Raw genomic sequence first — 23,365 nt, 5'->3', positions numbered from 1 at the left:
AGAGTCATCTCTGAGGTTCATTCTTCTGCGTTGGCAGGTCATCCTGGAATCTTTGGTACCAGGGATTTGGTGGCAAGGTCCTTCTGGTGGCCTTCCCTGTCACGAGATGTGCGAGGCTTTGTGCAGTCTTGTGACGTTTGTGCTCGGGCCAAGCCTTGTTGTTCTCGGGCTAGTGGATTGTTGTTACCCTTGCCTATCCCGAAGAGGCCTTGGACGCACATCTCGATGGATTTTATTTCGGATCTGCCTGTTTCTCAGAAGATGTCTGTCATCTGGGTGGTGTGTGACCGTTTCTCTAAGATGGTCCATCTGGTTCCCTTGCCTAAGTTGCCTTCTTCTTCCGAGTTGGTTCCTCTGTTTTTTCAAAATGTTGTTCGTTTGCATGGTATTCCGGAGAATATCGTTTCTGACAGAGGGACCCAATTCGTGTCTAGATTTTGGCGGGCATTCTGTGCTAGGATGGGCATAGATTTGTCTTTTTCGTCTGCTTTCCATCCCCAGACTAATGGCCAGACCGAGCGGACTAATCAGACCTTGGAGACATATTTGAGGTGTTTTGTGTCTGCGGATCAGGATGATTGGGTTGCTTTTTTGCCTTTGGCGGAGTTCGCCCTCAATAATCGGGCCAGCTCTGCCACCTTGGTGTCCCCGTTTTTCTGTAATTCGGGGTTTCATCCTCGATTTTCCTCCGGTCAAGTGGAATCTTCGGATTGTCCTGGAGTGGATGCTGTGGTGGAGAGGTTGCATCAGATTTGGGGGCAGGTGGTGGACAATTTGAAGTTGTCCCAGGAGAAGACTCAGCTTTTTGCCAACCGCCGTCGTCGTGTTGGTCCTCGGCTTTGTGTTGGGGACTTGGTGTGGTTGTCTTCTCGTTTTGTCCCTATGAGGGTTTCTTCTCCTAAGTTTAAGCCTCGGTTCATCGGCCCGTACAAGATATTGGAGATTCTTAACCCTGTGTCCTTCCGTTTGGACCTCCCTGCATCCTTTTCGATTCATAATGTTTTTCATCGGTCATTGTTGCGCAGGTATGAGGTACCGGCTGTGCCTTCCGTTGAGCCTCCTGCTCCGGTGTTGGTTGAGGGTGAGTTGGAGTACGTTGTGGAAAAGATCTTAGACTCTCGTGTTTCCAGACGGAAACTCCAGTATCTGGTCAAATGGAAGGGATACGGTCAGGAGGATAATTCTTGGGTCACTGCCTCTGATGTTCATGCCTCCGATCTTGTCCGTGCCTTTCATAGGGCTCATCCTGATCGCCCTGGTGGTTCTGGTGAGGGTTCGGTGCCCCCTCCTTGAGGGGGGGGTACTGTTGTGAAATTGGATTCTGGGCTCCCCCGGTGGCCACTTGTGGAATTGTACTTGTGTGCATCATCCCCTCTGTTCACCTGCTCCTATCAGGATGTGGGAGTCGCTATATAACCTTGCTCCTCTGTCAGTTTCATGCCGGTCAACAATGTAATCAGAAGCCTTCTGTGCATGTTCCTGCTACTAGACAACTCCTAGCTAAGTTGGACTTTTGTCCTTGTGTGTTTTTGCATTTTGTTCCTGTTCACAGCTGCTGTTTCGTTACTGTGTCTGGAAAGCTCTTGTGAGCGGAAATTGCCACTCTGGTGTTATGAGTTAATGCTAGAGTCTTAAAGTAATTTCTGGATGGTGTTTTGATAGGGTTTTCTGCTGACCATGAAAGTGCCCTTTCTGTCTTCATGCTATCTAGTAAGCGGACCTCGATTTTGCTAAACCTATTTTCATACTACGTTTGTCATTTCATCTAAAATCACCGCCAATATATGTGGGGGCCTCTGTCTGCCTTTTGGGAAAATTTCTCTAGAGGTGAGCCAGGACTGTCTTTTCCTCTGCTAGGATTAGGTAGTTCTCCGGCTGGCGCTGGGCATCTAGGGATAAAAAACGTAGGCATGCTACCCGGCCACTTCTAGTTGTGCGGCAGGTTTAGTTCATGGTCAGTATAGTTTCCATCTTCCAAGAGCTAGTTCACATATATGCTGGGCTATGTTCTCTCGCCATTGAGAATCATGACATGACCCACTGCCAAACCGGTCATGCTGAAGGATGTTGCAGGCAGCAGATTGCTCTCCACAGTGTCTCCAGACTCTGTCTCGTCTGTCACATGTGCTCAGTGTGAACCTGCTTTCATCTGTGAAGAGCACAGGGCGCCAGTGGTGAATTTGCCAATCCTGGTGTTCTGTGGCAAATGCCAAGCGTCCTGCATGGTGTTGGGCTGTGAGCACAACCCCCATCTGTGGACGTCGGGCACTCAGCCCATCCTCATGGAGTCGGTTTCTAACTGTTTGAGCAGACACATACACATTTGTGGCCCGCTGAAGGTCATTTTGTAGGACTCTGGCAGTGCTCCTCATGTTCCTCCTTGCACAAAGGCTGAGGTAGCGGTCCTGCTGCTGGGTTGTTGTCCTCCTACTGCTCCCTCCACGTCTCATGGTGTACTGGCCTGTCTTCTGGTAGCGCCTCCAGCCTCTGGACACTATGCTGACAGACACAGCAAACCTTCTTGCCACAGCTCGAATTGATGTGCTATCCTGGATGAGCTGCACTACGTGAGCCACTTGTGTGGGTTGTAGAGTCTGTCTCATGCTACCACGAGTGTGAAAGCACAACCAACATTCAAAAGTGACCAAAACATCAGCCAGAAAGCATTGGTACTGAGATGTGGTCTGTGGTCCAAACCTGCAGAACCACTCCTTTATTGAGTGTGTCTTGATAATTGCCAATAATTTCCATCTGTTGTCTATTCCATTTGCACAACAGCATGTGAAATTAATTGTCAATCAGTGTTGCTTCCTCAGTGTCCAGTTTGATTTCACAGATGTTTAATTTACTTGGAGTTATATTCTGTTGTTTAAAGTGGTCCCTTTATTTTTTTGAGCAGCAGTGTATATATATATATATATATATATATATATATATATATATATATATATATACTGTACATTGATCATTTTTACGTTTTACTGTTCTCAACGCATTCCACTATATAAAGAATAAAGATTTACAACTGGAATATTTCATTTAGTGATATCTAGGATGTGGGATTTTAGTGTTCCCTTTATTTTTTTGAGCAGTGTATATATACTGTATACACATGTACAAACGGTACATAGTATGTGTGTCTGTGTATATTATATTTGTATACTGCATGTGTATATGTGTTTAACCATCAATGTCCATATCCTAAAACTGGCACTTCCTAATACATACTCACTATGTAATAGGAAGAAGCCTATTGCGAAACGCGTAGATATTGCACAGTTTTTTGGTCTGGTATAGACTTGTAATGGTTACAATATACGCATGCTTTAGCAGCTGAAGTGGAATAATACTGGATTAATGTGTGATTCTGCATTTACTACTTTGCACTATATGCTTTTAGCAATACATACAACTTGGCCTCCCATTTCTCGTTAAGGTGCTTGTGCACTATGGCACTGGATATAATTTTTGTTCCATAATAAAGCCTTATTTTAATCTCATCTTGGATCTCTTCGTTTCGGCTGTCTGTTATGTTAGACCGAAGGTAGTGAGTATGTGTATATGTGTGCAGTAGTGTCCAGAAACATACCCACAGGAAAATTGCCCACAGGAAAAATGCCCATAGGAAAATTGCCCACATGGAAAATTGCCCACATGGAAAATTGCCCACATGGAAAATTGCCCACACAGAAAATTGCCCACATGGAAAATTGTCCACACGGAAAATTGCCCACACGGAAAATTGCCCACATGGAAAATTGCCCAAACAAAAAATCTCCAATTGCAGCATCATAAAGTTTCAGATCTATGATATTTGATGTGCAAGGTGAGGATGTTCACATGATATGTCAAAAATGCCCACAGACATGAATACACACAGGAAAACAGTAGAAAGTTATAAGTGATATGCTCTGCTTTACAGAGAATAGCATAGATCTATAGGTTAAATGCTCTGCAGGACAGGGGGATAGTATGCAGATATACGTGAGATGCTCTGAAAGGCAGAAGAATAATATAGAATTACAGGTCAGATGCTCTACAGGACAGCGTACAGTATAGAATTAATGGTTAAATGCTCTGCGGGACAGGGGGATAGTATACAGGTATAGGTGAGATGCTCTGCAGGGCAGGAGAATAAGGCCAGCGTCACACAAGCGTATGGCATTCGATGCAAGAGCATTGGATGTGATATGCTAATGAACCTCTGCTCCTGCTCTGCTGCAAGCGTGAGCCGAGTGTCATGCGTTTGTGCGCTGAGCCTCTCGCACAGAGCGGATCGGAGCACAGCTGCAGAGGAGGTGGAGAAAGGAATTTCTCCATCGCCTCCATTGCCGGGGTCAGCGTATAACGCACATCACTCGGATGATATCCAAGTGGTGTGCGTTGTCTCACTCACACCCATAGGCTTATATGGATGCAAGTGAGCCGAGACACGGCCAAGTGTCAGTGACAATCGCAGCATGCTGCGATTTCACTCGCACACTGAAAACAGCTGAGAAAAAAATAACGCTGATGTGAGCTGCCCCATAGATGAATACTGGTCCGAGTGCTATGCGATGTTTTATCGCATAGCACTCGTCCGTATTCAATGGTAGTGTAACCCCGGCCTAATATTGAATTATAGGTGAGATGCTCTGCAGGACAGAAGAAAATAGCATAGATATATAGGTTAAATGCTCTGCAGGACAGGGGGATAGTATGCAGGTATACATGAGATGCTCTGCAGGGCAGAAGAATAATATAGTATTATAGGTGAGATGCTCTGCAGGACAGAGAATAGTATAGAATTATAGGAGAGATGCTCTGCAGACCACAAGAAAATAGCATAGATCTATTGGTTAAATGCTCTTCAGGACAGAAGAAAATAGCATAGATATATAGGTTAAATGCTCTGCAGGACAGGGGGATAGTATGCAGGTATACATGAGATGCTCTGCAGGGCAGAAGAATAATATAGTATTATAGGTGAGATGCTCTGCAGGACAGAGAATAGTATAGAATTATAGGAGCGATGCTCTGCAGACCACAAGAAAATAGCATAGATCTATAGGTTAAATGCTCTGCAGGACACAGGGATAGTGTGCAGGTATACGTGAGATAAATGCAAGGCAGAAGAATAAAATACAATTACAGGTGAGATGCTCTGCAGGACAGAGAATAGCATAGAATTATAGGTTAAATGATCTGCAGGACAGGGGGATAGTATACAGGCATAGGTGAGATGCTCTGCAGGGCAGGAGAATATAGAATTATAGGTGAGACGCTCTGCAGGACAGAGAATGGTATAGAATTATAGGTGAGATGCTCTGCAGGGCAGAAGAATAATATGCCAGTCAATGCAGTGAATATGCATGAGGCTTAATGGGTGGGAGACTGGTAAGTCCGATATACCTTTTCTTGCATTTATCTGTCTGTCTATTATATTTAATCTATCTATTCTATCTGTCTGTCTTCTCTTTTCTAATTTTATACAGCATGGGAAAGACCGTGTTAAAAACGCATTGCGCACGGACACCACACAGATGTCACACGTATGTCACACTGATGTGACACGGACACCACACAGATATCACACGGACACCACACAGATGTCACACGGATGTCACACTGATGTCACACGCAAGTAGGATAGCTGCGGAGACACCATCACGTGTTTCTCAACGCAAGCAGTGAATAGCCAGACCTTTCCCCGGGAAGGAACAACCACGGGAAGGGCAGCATCCAATAAAGGAAAACATCCAATACAGGAAAACCACCTATGCCAAGCATGGTATCCATCCACAGAGAGCTGTTTCGGGGTGTTTGCCCCTCATCAGTGTGGAGTAGGAATCTGGCTATTAGGAGCAGTGCCTAGTAAAAGGCTGTAAAGGCACAGATGATTGGCCTCGGGGAGACCAAAACATCCAACACCGCGGAGACACCATCACGTGTTTCTCAACGCAGTGATCCAGAATACTGCCCCCATCCCTTATGGGAAATATGCAAATGCAAGTAGGATAGCTGCGGAGACACCATCACGTGTTTCTCAACGCAAGCAGTGAATAGCCAGACCTTTCCCCGGGAAGGAACAACCACGGGAAGGGCAGCATCCAATAAAGGAAAACATCCAATACAGGAAAACCACCAATGCCAAGCATGGTATCCATCCACAGACAGCTGTTTCGGGGTGTTTGCCCCTCATCAGTGTGGAGTAGGAATCTGGCTATTAGGAGCAGTGCTGTTATGACCCCAATGGCAGAGGGTCTCAGAAATAATTACTAAGTCTGCAAACACAAAAAACCAGCTCATAGGGCAGTGGTAACTGAGCTGACCATATATCTAATCCTAGCACCACAAATAGCAGCAGCCGGGGAACGTGCCTACGTTGGTTCTAGACGTCTCGCGCCAGCCGGAGAACTAACTAACCCTAGAAGGGAAAAGAAAGACCTTTATTGCCTCCACAGAAAAGACCCCAAAAGTTGGATACAAGCCCCCAACAAATAATAACGGTGAGGTAAGAGGAAAAGACAAACGTAAGAATGAGCTAGGTATTTAGCAAAGAGAGGCCCACTAGCTAAGGCTACGTTCACATTTGCGGCTAGCGCCGCAGCGTCGGGCGCCGCAGCGGCGCCGCATGCATCATGCGCCCCTATATTTAACATGGGGGCGCATGGACATGCGGTGCACTTGCTTTTTGCGCCGCATGCGTCCCTGCGGCGCCCGCGTCGGGGCGCAGAGGACGCAGCAAGTTGCATTTTTGCTGCGTCCAAAATCAATGGAAAAAAGGACGCATGCGGCGCAAAAAGCAGCGTTGTGCATGTGTTCACATTTGCGCTGTGCGTTGCGGCGGCGACGCTGCGGCGCACACCGCAAATGTGAACGTAGCCTAATAGCAGAATATAGTAAGATGACTTATATGGTCAGCAAAAACCCTATCAAAATATCCACGCTGGATATTCAAGAACCCCCGAACCGTCTAACGGCCCGGGGGGAGAACACCAGCCCCCTAGAGCTTCCAGCAAAGTCAGGAATCACATTTAGTACAAGCTGGACAAAAATAAGAGCAAAGCAAATAACCAAAAAACAAAGAAGCAAGACTTAGCTTAATTTTGCACGAACCAGGACCAGCAGACAGGAGCAAACAGAAAGGATCTGATTACAACGATGCCAGGCACTGGACTAAGGATCCAGGAAGTTTATATAGCAACACCCCTGGACTAACGACCCAGGTGGGTGCCAAACTGAGGAAAGACAATCCCAGAGTCATATCACTAGTAACCACAAGAGGGAGCCAAAAAGTCTAATTCACAACAGTACCCCCCCCCCTTAAGGAGGGGTCACCGAACCCTCACCAAGACCACCAGGGCGATCAGGATGAGCAGCGTGAAAGGCACGAACTAAATCGGCCGCATGCACATCCGAAGCAACCACCCAGGAATTATCCTCCTGACCATAGCCCTTCCACTTGACCAGATACTGAAGCCTCCGTCTGGAGAGACGAGAATCCAAGATCTTCTCCACCACGTACTCCAACTCGCCCTCAACCAACACCGGAGCAGGAGGCTCAACAGAAGGAACCACAGGTACAACGTACCGCCGCAACAAAGACCTATGGAACACGTTGTGAATGGCAATCGACACCGGAAGATCCAAGCGAAAGGACACAGGATTAAGGATTTCCAATATCTTGTAAGGACCGATGAAGCGAGGCTTAAATTTAGGAGAGGAGACCTTCATAGGAACAAATCGAGAAGACAGCCATACCAAATCCCCAACACGAAGTCGGGGACCCACACCGCGGCGGCGGTTGGCAAAACGCTGAGCCTTCTCCTGTGACAACTTTAAGTTGTCCACCACATGATTCCAGATCTGCTGCAACCTATCCACCACAGAATCTACCCCAGGACAGTCAGAAGGCTCCACATGTCCCGAGGAAAAACGAGGATGGAAACCAGAGTTGCAGAAAAATGGCGAAACCAAAGTAGCGGAACTAGCCCGATTATTAAGGGCAAACTCAGCCAACGGCAAGAAGGTCACCCAATCATCCTGATCTGCAGAAACAAAACACCTCAAATAAGCCTCCAGAGTCTGATTAGTTCGCTCCGTTTGTCCATTAGTCTGAGGATGAAAGGCAGACGAAAACGACAAATCAATGCCCATCCTAGCACAAAAGGATCGCCAGAACCTGGAAACAAACTGGGATCTTCTGTCAGACACAATATTCTCAGGAATGCCATGTAAACGAACCACATTCTGAAAGAACACAGGAACCAGATCGGAAGAGGAAGGCAGCTTAGGCAAAGGCACCAAATGGACCATTTTAGAAAAGCGATCACATACCACCCAGATGACAGACATGCCCTGAGACACCGGGAGATCTGAAATGAAATCCATGGAAATGTGTGTCCAAGGCCTCTTCGGGACAGGCAAGGGCAAGAGCAACCCGCTGGCACGAGAACAGCAAGGCTTAGCTCGAGCACAAGTCCCACAGGACTGCACAAATGACCGCACATCCCGTGACAAGGAAGGCCACCAAAAGGACCTAGCCACCAGATCTCTGGTGCCAAAAATTCCCGGATGCCCTGCCAACACCGAGGAATGAACCTCGGAAATGACTCTGCTGGTCCACTTATCAGGAACAAACAGTCTGTCAGGTGGACAAGAGTCAGGTCTACCAGCCTGAAATCTCTGCAACGCACGTCGCAAATCAGGAGAAATGGCCGACAAGATAACTCCCTCTTTAAGAATACCAACCGGTTCTGCGACTCCAGGAGAGTCAGGCACAAAGCTCCTTGAAAGAGCATCAGCCTTCACATTCTTTGAACCTGGCAAATACGAGACCACAAAGTCAAAACGGGAGAAAAACAATGACCAGCGGGCCTGTCTAGGATTCAGGCGTTTAGCAGACTCGAGATACATCACATTTTTGTGATCAGTCAAGACCACCACACGATGCTTAGCACCCTCGAGCCAATGACGCCACTCCTCAAATGCCCACTTCATGGCCAGCAACTCCAGATTGCCAACATCATAATTCCGCTCAGCAGGCGAAAACTTCCTAGAGAAGAAAGCACATGGTCTCATTACCGAGCAACCAGGGCCTCTCTGCGACAAAACGGCCCCTGCCCCAATCTCAGAAGCATCCACTTCGACCTGAAAGGGAAGTGAGACATCAGGCTGGCACAAAACAGGCGCCGAAGTAAACCGGCGCTTCAACTCTTGGAACGCCTCCACGGCTGCAGGAGCCCAGTTAGCAACATCAGAACCTTTCTTGGTCATATCCGTCAAAGGTTTAACAACGCTAGAAAAATTAGCGATAAAACGACGGTAGAAGTTAGCAAAACCCAAGAACTTCTGAAGACTCTTAACTGACGTGGGTTGAGTCTAATCATGAATAGCTCGGACCTTGACTGGGTCCATCTCCACAGCAGAAGGGGAAAAAATAAACCCCAAAAAGGGAACCTTCTGTACTCCAAAGAGACACTTTGAGCCCTTAACAAACAAAGCATTCTCACGCAAAACCTGAAACACCATCCTGACCTGCTCCACATGTGAGTCCCAATCTTCAGAGAAAACCAGAATATCATCCAGATAAACAATCATAAATTTATCCAGATACTTCCGGAAAATATCATGCATAAAGGACTGAAACACTGAGGGAGCATTAGAGAGCCCAAAAGGCATCACCAAGTACTCAAAATGACCTTCGGGCGTATTAAATGCTGTCTTCCATTCATCTCCTTGCTTAATGCGCACAAGGTTGTACGCACCACGAAGATCTATCTTGGTGAACCACTTGGCACCTTTAATCCGGGCAAACAAGTCCGACAACAGAGGCAAAGGATACTGAAATTTAACAGTGATTTTATTCAGAAGCCGATAGTCAATACAAGGTCTCAAAGATCCGTCCTTCTTGGCCACAAAAAAGAATCCCGCACCAAGAGGGGAAGAGGATAGACGGATATGCCCCTTCTCCAGAGACTCCTTGATATACGAACGCATTGCGGCATGCTCAGGTACAGACAGATTAAATAGTCTTCCCTTAGGAAATTTACTACCTGGAATCAAATCTATGGCGCAGTCACAGTCCCTATGAGGAGGCAGAGCACTGGACCTGGACTCGCTGAATACATCCTGATAATCAGACAAATACTCAGGAACTTCCGAAGGAGTAGAGGAAGCAATAGACACCGGCGGGGAATCAGCATGAATTCCCTGACAGCCCCAACTTGACACAGACATTGCCTTCCAATCCAAGACTGGATTGTGGGTCTGTAACCATGGCAGACCCAAAACGACCAAATCATGCATTTTATGCAGAACAAGAAAACGAATCACCTCCCGATGTTCAGGAGTCATGCACATGGTTACCTGCGTCCAAAACTGCAGTTTATTTTCCGCCAATGGCGTAGCATCAATACCTCTAAGAGGAATAGGATTTACCAACGGTTCAAGAACAAAACCACAGCGCTTGGCAAATGACAGATCCATAAGACTCAGGGCAGCACCTGAATCCACAAACGCCATAACAGGGTAAGAAGACAATGAGCAAATTAAAGTCACAGACAAAATAAATTTAGGTTGCAAATTACCAATGGCGACAGGACTAACAACCCTTGTTAGGCGTTTAGAGCATGCTGATATAACATGTGTAGAATCACCACAGTAAAAACACAACCCATTCTGACGTCTATGATTTTTCCGCTCATTTCTAGTCTGAATTCTATCACATTGCATTAAATCAGGTGTTTGTTCAGACAACACCACCAGAGGATTAGCGGTTTTGCGCTCCCGCAAACGCCGGTCAATTTGAATAGCCAGCGCCATGGAATCATTCAGACTTGTAGGAATGGGGAAACCCACCATCACATTCTTAATGGCTTCAGAAAGGCCATTTCTGAAATTTGCGGCCAGAGCACACTCATTCCACTGAGTAAGCACGGACCATTTCCGAAATTTTTGGCAATACACTTCAGCTTCATCCTGGCCCTGAGAAATAGCCAGCAAGGCTTTTTCTGCCTGAACTTCAAGATTGGGTTCCTCGTAAAGCAATCCGAGCGCCAGAAAAAACGCATCAATATTTGCCAATGCCGGATCTCCTGGCGCTAGCGAGAAAGCCCAATCCTGAGGGTCGCCCCGTAAAAAAGAGATAACAATTTTAACTTGCTGAGCTGAATCTCCAGATGAACGGGGTCTCAGAGATAGAAACAATTTACAATTATTCCTGAAATTCCTAAACTTAAATCGGTCTCCAGAAAACAGTTCAGGAATAGGTATTTTAGGTTCAGACATTGGACTACTGGTAACAAAATCTTGTATGCCCTGCACACGAGCAGCAAGCTGGTCTACACTTGTAATCAAGGTCTGGACATTCATGTCTGCAGCAAGCACAAGCCACTCAGAGGTAAAGGGGAGGAAGAGAGGAAAAAAAAAAAACTCAGAATTTCCTTTCTTATTATCCCACTTCTGCAATGCATTAAACATTTAATGTTGGCCTGGCATACTGTTATGACCCCAATGGCAGAGGGTCTCAGAAATAATTACTAAGTCTGCAAACACAAAAAACCAGCTCATAGGGCAGTGGTAACTGAGCTGACCATATATCTAATCCTAGCACCACAAATAGCAGCAGCCAGGGAACGTGCCTACGTTGGTTCTAGACGTCTCGCGCCAGCCGGAGAACTAACTAACCCTAGAAGGGAAAAGAAAGACCTTTCTTGCCTCCACAGAAAAGACCCCAAAAGTTGGATACAAGCCCCCAACAAATAATAACGGTGAGGTAAGAGGAAAAGACAAACGTAAGAATGAGCTAGGTATTTAGCAAAGAGAGGCCCACTAGCTAATAGCAGAATATAGTAGGATGACTTATATGGTCAGCAAAAACCCTATCAAAATATCCACGCTGGATATTCAAGAACCCCCGAACCGTCTAACGGCCCGGGGGGAGAACACCAGCCCCCTAGAGCTTCCAGCAAAGTCAGGAATCACATTTAGTACAAGCTGGACAAAAATAAGAGCAAAGCAAATAACCAAAAAACAAAGAAGCAAGACTTAGCTTAATTTTGCACGAACCAGGACCAGCAGACAGGAGCAAACAGAAAGGATCTGATTACAACGATGCCAGGCACTGGACTAAGGATCCAGGAAGTTTATATAGCAACACCCCTGGACTAACGACCCAGGTGGGTGCCAAACTGAGGAAAGACAATCCCAGAGTCATATCACTAGTAACCACAAGAGGGAGCCAAAAAGTCTAATTCACAACACAGTGCCTAGTAAAAGGCTGTAAAGGCACAGATGATTGGCCTCGGGGAGACCAAAACATCCAACACCGCGGAGACACCATCACGTGTTTCTCAACGCAGTGATCCAGAGCACTGCCCCCATCCCTTATGGGAAATATGCAAATGCAAGTAGGAAAGCTGCGGAGACACCACACGGATGTCACACAGATGTCACACGGACACCACACAGATGTCATATGGATGTCACACGGACACCACACAGATGTCACATGGACACCACACAGATGTCACACGGATGTCACACTGATGTGACACGGACACCACACAGATGTCACACTGTCACACGGACACCACACAGATGTCACACTGATGTCACAAGGACACTACACAGATGTCACACGGGTGTCACACTGATGTCACACGGACACCACACAGATGTCACACGGACACCGCACAGATGTCACACGGACACCACACGGATGTCACACTGATGTCACACGGACACCGCACAGATGTCACACGGACACCACACGGATGTCACACTGATGTCACACGGACACCGCACAGATGTCACACGGACACCACACGGATGTCACACTGATGTGACACGGACACCACACAGATGTCACATGGACACCACACGTATGTCACACTGTCACACGGACACCGCACAGATGTCACACTGATGTCACAAGGACACTGCACAGATGTCACACGGGTGTCGCACTGATGTCACACGGACACCACACAGATGTCACACGGACACCACACGGATGTCACACTGATGTCACACGGACACCACACAGATGTCACACGGACACCACTTGGATGTCACACTGATGTCACACGGACACCGCACAGATGTCACACGGACACCACACGGATGTCACACTGATGTCACACGGACACCACACAGATGTCACACGGACACCACACGGATGTCACACTGATGTCACACGGACACCGCACAGATGTCACATGGACACCACACAGATGTCACACTGATGTTAGCTGAGAAAAAAAATGCAAAATCTCATCACACTCGCATGACCATATGGAAAGCACTTGCGTGACTGTCGTGCATCAAAATCACTCTGATAACGCATACCCTAGTGTGCCTCAACCCTATAGGTGAGATGCTCTGCCGGGCAGGAGAATAGTATGGAGTTATAGGTGAGATGCTCTGCAACACAGAAGAATGTTGGCAAAAATTGCCCACACAGAAAAATACCCACAAGTTTATTAAGAACAGTTTATTAAGGAGGTCTAATAACAGCAATAACTCCGGTTTAGTAAACAATCATTGCATACCTGTAAATTAGCCATTTTACTGCAAATTAGCTATTCTCCTTAACCCCTTTGTGACATGCGCCGTACTAGTACTGCGCTGTGGGCACTGCATTTGTGCCAGCCGCAGTACTAGTACGGCGCACCGATCACCGCGGTCTCGCGCTGAGCGCCTCGGTGATTGGGTGCGGGTGTCAGCTGTATATGACAGCTGACACCCCGCAGCAATGCCCACGATCGGCGCTAGCACCGATCGCGGGCATTTAACCCCTCTGATGCCACTGTCAGTAGTGACAGCGGCATAGAGGGAGATCGCGCAGGGACAGGGGCTCCCTGCGCTTTCCCACCAGAGCAACGCGATGCGATCGCGTTGCTACGGTGATCCGGAAGGAGTCCCCGTATCCAAGATGGCCGCGAGATTCCTTCCGGGTCATGAAGTGATGTGGCTAGCCGGCGCCTGCTGAGAGCAGGCGCCGGAAAACCTCCTGCACTGCGTGTCAGATCACTGATCTGACACAGTGCTATGCACAGTGTCAGATCAGCGATCTGAACTAATATAGTGATGTCCCACCCTGGGACAATGGTAGAAAGTAAAAAAAAAATAATAATAATCCCCAAATAAAGGAAAAAAAAATTCCCAATAAATCCATTTATTTATGCAAATAAAAAAAAAACAATAAAGGTACACATATTTGGTATCGCCGCGTCCGTAACGACCCACTCTATAAAACTATCCCACTAGTTAACCCCTTTAGTGAACACCGCAAAAATAAAAAATAAAAAACAAGGCAAAAAACAACCCTTTATTATCATTCAGGCGAACAAAAAGTGGAATAACACGCGATCAAAAAGGCGGATATAAATAAACATGGTACCGCTGAAAACGTCATCTTGTCCCGCAAAAAAAAGCCACCATACAGTGTCATCAGTAGAAAAATAAAAAAGTTAGAGCTCTCAGAATAAAGCGATGCAAAAACAATTATTTTTTTATATAAAATAGTTTTTATTGTGTAAAAGCACCAAAACATAAAAAAAACTATATAAATGAGGTATCGCTGTAATCATACTGACCTGAAGAATAAAGCTGCTTTATCAATTTTACCACATGTGGAACGGTATAAACGCCCCCCCTAAAAGAATTTCAGGCATTGCTGGTTTTTGTTCATTTCGCCTCCAAAAAATCGGAATAAAAAGCGATCAAAAAATATCATGTGCCTGAAAATGGTACCAATAAAAACGTCAACTCGTCCCGCAAAAAACAAGATCTCATATGACTCTGTGGGCCAAAATATGAATAAATTATAGCAATCAAAATGTGGTGATGCAAAAACTATTTTTGGCAATAAAAAACGTCTTTTAGTGTGTAACGGCTGCCAATCATAAAAATCCGCCAAAAAAACGCTATAAAAGTAAATCAAACCCCCCTTCATCACCCCCTTAGTTAGGGAAAAATAATAAAATTTTAAAAAATGTATTTATTTCCATTTTCCCATTAGGGTTAGGGCTAGGGTTAGGGCTAGGGTTAGGGCTAGGGTTAGGGCTGGAGATAGGGTTTGGGTTAGGGTTTCAGTTAGAATTGGGGGGTCTCCACTGTTTAGGCACATCAGGGGCTCTCCAAACGCGACATGGCGTCCGATCGCAATTACAGCAAATTCTGCGTTGAAAAACTAAAACAGCGCTCCTTCCCTTCCGAGTTCTCCCGTGCGCCCAAACAGTGGTTTCCCCCCACATATGGGGTATCAGCGTTCTCAGGACAAATTGGACAACAACTTTTGGGGTCCAATTTGTCCTGTTACCCTTGGGAAAATAAAAATTGGGCTAAAATATCATTGTTGTGGAAAAAAATATATTTTTTATTTTCACGGCTCTGCGTTATAAACTGTAGTGAAACACTTGTTGGTTCAAAGTTCTCACAACACATCTAGATAAGTTCCTTGGGGGGTCTAGTTTACAATATGGGGTCACTTGTGGTGGGTTTCTACTGTTTAGGTACATCAGGGGCTCTGCAAATGCAACATGACGCCTGCAGACCAAGCCATCTAAGGCTACTTTCACACTAGCGTCGTTCTCGGCCCGTCGCAGAGCTACCGACGCTAGCGTTGTATACGCCGCACAACTGGGGCAGCGGATGCATTTTTCCAGCGCATCCGCTGCCCCATTGTGAGGTGCGGGGAGGTGGGGGCGGAGTTCCGGCCACGCATGCGCGGTCGGAAATGGCGGTCTGTCGGCAGCAAAAAACATTACATGTAACGTTTTTTGCATCCAACGGTCCACCACAACACTGCGCAACCGTCGCACGATGGTTGCGACGTGTGGCAATGCGTCGCTAATGTTAGTCAACGGTGAAAAAACACATCCTGCAATCACTTTTGCAGGATGCGTTTTTTCGCCAAAACGACGCATTGCGACTAGTGTTGAGCATTCCGGTACCGCAAGTATCGGGTATCGGCCAATATTTGCGGTATCGGAATTCCGATACCGAGTTCCGATACTTACCTCATATCGGATACCGGAATCGGAAGTTCCCAGAATTCAAACTGCACGAATTCAGCCAATGAGGAATGATTACAAGTGTGGGCACATCCTGTTCAGTATGGTGGGCATCAGGGCCGGACTGGGACTAAAATTCAGCCCTGGCATTTGAAGTCACACAGGCCCACTTGTCACATGGTGACTGTATAATATCTTTGTACACTTGTAGGCTACAAGAAGTGAGGGGAGTGTAACACGACTATATAACATATAATTACAGCTGTATCCAGCATTACAGCTCAGCCCCCATAGAATGTAATACAGCACAGCCCCCATAGAATGTAATACAGCACAGCCCCCATAGAATGTAATACAGCACAGCCCCCATAGAATGTAATACAGCCAGCCCCCATAGACTATAATACAGCACAGCCCCATAGAATGTAATGCTGCACAGCCCCCATAGAATGTAATGCAGCACAGCCCCCATAGAATGTAATGCAGCACAGCCCCCATAGAATGTAATGCAGCCAGCCACCATAGGATGTAATGCAGCCAGCCACCATACAATATAATGCAGCACAGCCCCATAGAATGTAATGCAGCACAGCCCCCATACAATATAATGCAGCACAGCCCCATAGAATGTAATGCAGCACAGCCCCATAGAATGTAATGCAGCACAGGCCCATAGAATATAATGCAGCACAGGCCCATAGAATAAAATGCAGCACAGGCCCATAGAATATAATGCAGCACAGGCCCATAGAATGGAATGCAGCACAGCCCCATAGAATATAATGCAGCAGAGGCCCATAGAATATAATGCAGCACAGGCCCATAGAATATAATGCAGCACAGGCCCATAGAATATAATGCAGCACAGGCCCATAGAATGGAATGCAGCACAGCCCCATAGAATGGAATGCAGCACAGCCCCATAGAATATAATGCAGCACAGGCCCATAGAATATAATGCAGCACAGGCCCATAGAATATAATGCAGCACAGGCCCATAGAATGGAATGCAGCACAGGCCCATAGAATGGAATGCAGCACAGGCCCATAGAATACAATGCAGCACAGGCCCATAGAATATAATGCAGCACAGGCCCATAGAATGGAATGCAGCACAGGCCCATAGAATGGAATGCAGCACAGGCCCATAGAATGGAATGCAGCACAGGCCCATAGAATACAATGCAGCACAGGCCCATAGAATATAATGCAGCACAGGCCCAAAGAATGGAATGCAGCACAGACCCATAGAATACAGTGCAGCACAGGCCCATAGAATACAATGCAGCACAGGCCCATAGAATATAATGCAGCACAGGCCCATAGAATACAATGCAGCACAGGCCCATAGAATATAATGCAGCACAGGCCCATAGAATGGAATGCAGCACAGGCCCATAGAATGGAATGCAGCACAGGCCCATAGAATATAATGCAGCACAGGCCCATAGAATGGAATGCAGCACAGGCCCATAGAATGGAATGCAGCACAGGCCCATAGAATGGAATGCAGCACAGGCCCATAGAATACAATGCAGCACAGGCCCATAGAATATAATGCAGCACAGGCTCATAGAATGGAATGCAGCACAGGCCCATAGAATGGAATGCAGCACAGGCCCATAGAATGGAATGCAGCACAGGCCCATAGAATACAATGCAGCACAGGCCCATAGAATACAATGCAGCACAGGCCCATAGAATATAATGCAGCACAGGCCCATAGAATGGAATGCAGCACAGCCCCATAGAATATAATGCAGCACAGCCCCATAGAATATAATGCAGCACAGGCCCATAGAATATAATGCAGCACAGGCCCATAGAATATAATGCAGCACAGGCCCATAGAATATAATGCAGAACAGCCCCATAGAATATAATGCAGCACAGGCCCATAGAATGGAATGCAGCACAGCCCCATAGAATATAATGTAGCACAGCCCCATAGAATATAATGCAGCACAGGCCCATAGAATATAATGCAGCACAGGCCCATAGAATGGAATGCAGCACAGCCCCATAGAATATAATGCAGCACAGGCCCATAGAATGGAATGCAGCACAGCCCCATAGAATATAATGCAGCAGAGGCCCATAGAATGGAATGCAGCCAGCCCCATAGAATATAATGCAGCAGAGGCCCATAGAATGGAATGCAGCACAGCCCCCCCCAATAGCTCCACAATCCAGTCATCACTCATTGATAAAAAACAAAACAAAAAACACTCTACTCACCTTTCCTCCTGCCCCGCGCTGCTCTGGCTCTGGTCTCAGCAGTCGCAGTCTGCCCGCCCGGTCACACAGCAGGTGCGCGATGATATGACGTCATCGCGCACCCGCAGTGTCAGCGGCAGGCAGAGCAGGGAATGATGGGAGAGGAAGCGTCAGCAGACGCTCTCTCCTCCATCATTGCATTCAACTGTACCGGCGTCTATGACGCCGGTATAGTTGAATGCGGGGCCGGGAGTGCGCCGACAGCGGGGAGAGTGTGCCGATAGCGGCACACTCGAGCGGCCCACTACTGCCACCGGCCCTTCTTGCATTTGCCAGAACTGCCCGATGGCCAGTCCGGCCCTGCCTCTATATGATTCCACCCAAAAATCACCCCACCATCGGGGACAAACCTCAGATCCTCTTTGCAGCAACAAACACAGGAAAACCACACCAAAGGTCAGTCTGGACAGTATAACTGCCAACTTACCGTGGTTGTTGTGGGGGATGATCAGTCACAATTTTCCAGTGCCTGTGTCCGGTCCGACGATCCTTTGTTTTGTTGTCCTTCCGGGGGGCAGAGGCGTTCCTGCTTGGGGCCCCACGTTTCGGGCACCAACTGTTGAGGGAGGATCTAAATTGATCCTTCACGGTTAACTCAGTGATTTCCAAATTAATCTACAGGGCGTTGCCGGCAACTGAAAATGACCAGACGGAGACGTGTGTCTCTGTATGGGGGATCGAGCAGATCTCTGGCCCCCGTTTTATTGTGTATCGCTTTTCATAATCATAGAAATTATACTTCAACCAATCAGCATAAGACCACGCTCACAGTTCTTAACCTATAAAAATGCAGGAAAAACTTAACCCATAAGAATACAGAAAAACCGGAAACTACATATATAGTCATATATAGGATAACCTAGAGGAGTTTTTTTGGGCCTTGCAGCGCCGTTTACGGTTGTCTGCACGGTCTCCGTGTGAGTGCAGCTCACCCTGTAGTCTGTGTGCAGCCACAGCCGGTTGTATCCAGCTCAGGGTGCGTCACTGCCTCATACCGTAAAATACATTGTCCTTTTTTGCAAATAGTGCAGGCTGCTGCACATTTTTTCAAATAATTCCTATTAGTGGCTTTCCACCCGTATCCAGCTAAATTGTGGAAAAACACTACATAGGATAACCTAGAGGAGTTTTTTTGGGCCTTGCAGCGCCGTTTACGGTTGTCTGCACGGTCTCCGTGTGAGTGCAGCTCGCCCTGTAGTCAGTTCTGCCAAAAAATAAAAAATAAATAATAAAGTTCACCAAACACACCACTTAACAGTTGGGTAGGCCACATTAGCTCATATTAAAGTCTAGTCCACACTTTAGAAAATTAGTGTTTCTTATACCTGTTAGGAGCTGTTCAGGAATAAGCACACTAAGCCCTTAGTACTTTTCTGCTTATCTTTATCAGTCAACCAAGATGAAGAAGGCAGGGAGTAAGGCACGTGGGCGTGGGCGCGGAGCAGGGAGAGGACATGGGGATTCTGTGCCTGCTGCGGGCACCGGTGACTCATCATCACCCAGTTTCAGGAGGGAACAGTCCTTCATGCGCAGCTTTGTCGGAGAGCGCCGTACACCGCTGCTGCGTGAAGACCAAATTGAAGCCGTTGTCGGATGGATGGCAGCTAATGCATCGACTTCAATTAGTGCCACATCCTCTCAGGCACAGAGCACTGGAGAGCACCCATCTGTCTCTTCACCACCTGCCAAATTGCCCAGGCAGTCAGAGAGCCCAGGACAGGAGCCGTCTCTACTTCTGTTCTCTGAATCTCTTGGCTTGGAAACAGGGGGCCAGCCAAGCAGCATTGGAGAAATGGAAGAAGAGGCAGTGTGCAGTGATGGGCAACAGCTTTGTCTCTCTGACTCTGAAGAGGCGGGTGGGCCAGTGCCTCCGGTCACCACACCGCAGTACGCATCTGATGATGACACTCAGGTGCCACTTTCTGGTGCGTGCTGTGCTGCCGAGACTACCCAGGAGGAGCAGTTGGTGGCAGAGGGTAGTGTAGATGATGAGGTCCTTGACCCATCGTGGCGTGAGGGACAGGAAGGTGGTGGGAGCAGCTCTGAGGAAGAGATTCCCCGAACGGGCCAAAGAGGGAGAGGGAGGGGGAAGACTGCGGAGCCTGTAGCCTCCACTTCGGCACCCGTTAGCAGCATGTCTCTTCCAAAAGCCAAAAAGGGCGCTCCCAAGACTTGCAGTGCCTGGTCCTTTTTTGACACAGTTGCAGATGACATTTGCTTTGTCAAATGCAAGGTGTGTCATCATAAAATCAAAAGAGGGAGAAATGTTGGCAACCTCAATACCTCAAATATGTGGAAACATGTGCGGACCAGGCACGCGGTGGAGTTACAAAAACACACTGAAGACCTAGGCCAACCAACAGCGGCAGCTACCACCTCTTCAGCTCGTGTTGCCTCTTCCTCCAGCTCACACACAGCTGGTTCGGCTTCCTCCCAGGATCGCCATGGAAGAACCTCTGGCACTGTTGTCCAGAGACCCACTGTAATTCCACCCGCAGCACCACATTCCCAGTCATCCTCACACTCCCAGCCCAGTCTACAGCCATCGGTAGTACAGGCATGGGAGAAAAGGCGGCCTTTCTCGGCAAACCACCCATGAGCACAGGCATTGCCAAACTTCTGTCACTGGAAATGCTGTCATTCAGGCTGGTGGAGACTGACAGCTTCCGTGACTTGATGTCATTGGCAGTCCCACAGTACAATGTGCCCAGCCGCTTTTATTTCAGCAGGCAAGCCATCCCTGCCCTGCACAAGCATGTGGAGGGACACATAAAACACGCGCTACTGAACGCCGTCAGTAGCAAGGTCCACCTCACCACCAATGCATAGACCAGTCACCATGGACAGGGGCGATACCTTTCCCTCACTGCCCATTGGGTTAATGTTGTTGAGTCGGGTACAGATCGTGTGAGTGGCGCAGGACGTGTCCTGCCCACTCCAAGGATTGCAGGAATCCAGTCTGTACGCATTGACTCCTCCTCATACACAAGTTCCTCTGAATCATCCCTGCAGGAGCCGTCACAGTCCACCTCCACATGGACCCGTGAACGTTTACCTGTTACGACCGACATGAGCACAGCCGTGGCCAAACGTCAACAGACCGTCTTGAAATTAATTTCTTTGGGGAATCGAAGCCACACAGCGCAGGAGCTCTGGAATTCCATCAAGCAGGAGAGCGATGTGTGGATTGTGGCATCGAATCTCCAGCCAGGCATGGTAGTGTGTGACAATGGCCGAAATCTGGTGGCAGCTCTGGGCCTCAGCAACCTCACTCACATCCCATGTCTGGCACATGTGCTCAACTTGGTCGTGCAGAGTTTTTTGAGGGACTATCCGGATCTTGATGCACTGCTGCACAAGGTCCCCCTAGAGTGTGCTCACTTGCGGCGTTCCAGCACGGCAAGATCGCGCATTGCAGCTCTGCATCGCCGATTCCGCCTTCCGGAACATCGCATCATATGTGACCTACCTACCAGGTGGAATTCCACGTTACATATGTTGGAGCGGTTGTGTGAGCAGCAGCAAGCAGTAATGGAGTACCAGCTGCATTAGGCGCAAAGAAGTCGCACTCCGTTCCGTTCAGACTTCACAACCACAGAGTGGGCCACTATGAAGGACGTCTGCCAGGTTTTGCGTCCCTTCGATTATTCCACGCGGATGGCGAGTGCAGATGATGCACTAGTCAGCATGACTGTCCCCCTTATCTGCCTGCTTCAACAAACACTGCAAGCGCTAAGGGATGATGTTGTGGAAGAGGTGGAGGATGAGGAATCACCATTTCCATCAGCTTCTGGACAGTCAGCGCCACGTGGATCCTCACAAACACGTAGGCAGGGGACACTTTGTGAGGAGGATGAGGAGTCAATGGAGGAGGAAGACATCCGTCCAGAGGAGGGAGTTACACAATTGTCCAGTAGTCAGTGTGTACAGCGAGGGTGGGGTGATGAGGAGCGGGCAGATATCACGCCTCAAGCAGGGGACAGCGTTTCTTGGACAGTTGGCAGTCTGCAGCACATGGTTGATTACATGCTGCAGTGCCTGAGAAACGACCGCCGCATCGCCCACATTCTCAACATGGCTGATTATTGGGTGTACACCCTCCTCGATCCTCGCTACCGGGACAACGTACAAAGCCTCATCACACCGTTGAACCGGGAGCGTAAAATGCGGGAGTACCAAGACACACTGGTGAATTCCATCATCTTCTCCAGTCCAACTGATAGAAGTGCTGCTAGTGCTTTACAAAGCAGCTTAGTGCGTCCAGGCAGTGGAGGAGGCTCTGCACAAAGAGGGAGCAGAAGCAGTGCCTCTGCCCAAGGCAAGACCAGTATGGCCCAACTGTGGCACAGTTTTGTGTGCCCGCCACAAATGTCTACACCATCACAGGTGGCTCCAGTCAGCAGGAGGCAACGGTTCCATCAGATGGTGACAGACTACATGTCTTGCCCTCTTACTGTACTCCCAGACGGCTCTTCCCCTTTCAAGTTTTGGGTCTCTAAGCTGGATACATGGCCACTGGCCAGAGCTAAGCCAGTATGCATTGGAGTTGCTGGCTTGCCCTGCGGCTAGTGTATTATCGGAACGCGTCTTTAGTGCTGCAGGTGGTGTACTAACAGACCGTCGCATGCGACTATCCTCCGATAACGTTGACCGGCTTACTTTTCTGAAAATGAACCAGGCCTGGATCTCGCAGTAATTTGCCACTCCTCTTCCTGATTAAATTATTGGGTGACTGTCTACAGTGTTGTGGATTCTGTTTGTGGGCTCCCTCTGGTGGTTACTGCTGGTACTGGGTGACTTTGGTGGGTTGCGGCCTTTGGTTTCCACCTGTCCATCAGTGGCTGGGTGTTTCCTATTTTACCTGGCCTTTCTGTCATTTCCCTTGCCGGCTATCAATGTATTCAGATGTGCTCTGTTTGGTTCCTGCCTACCTGCTCCCAGATCTTTCAGGATAAGCTAAGTGCTGATTTTCAGTTGTTTGGTTTTTTTGTCCAGCTTGCTTATTATGTCTCTATGCTAGCTGGTAGCTCTAGTGGACTGAGGTTCTCCCCATGTGCCATGAGTTGGCACATGGGTTCTTGTAATCT

The sequence above is a fragment of the Ranitomeya variabilis genome, chromosome 4 (assembly GCF_051348905.1).
Source record: "Ranitomeya variabilis isolate aRanVar5 chromosome 4, aRanVar5.hap1, whole genome shotgun sequence".
Classification (NCBI taxonomy): Eukaryota; Metazoa; Chordata; class Amphibia; order Anura; family Dendrobatidae; genus Ranitomeya; species Ranitomeya variabilis.
The sequence above is the reverse complement of the archived record's forward strand: the minus strand, read 5'-3'. Positions refer to the sequence as shown.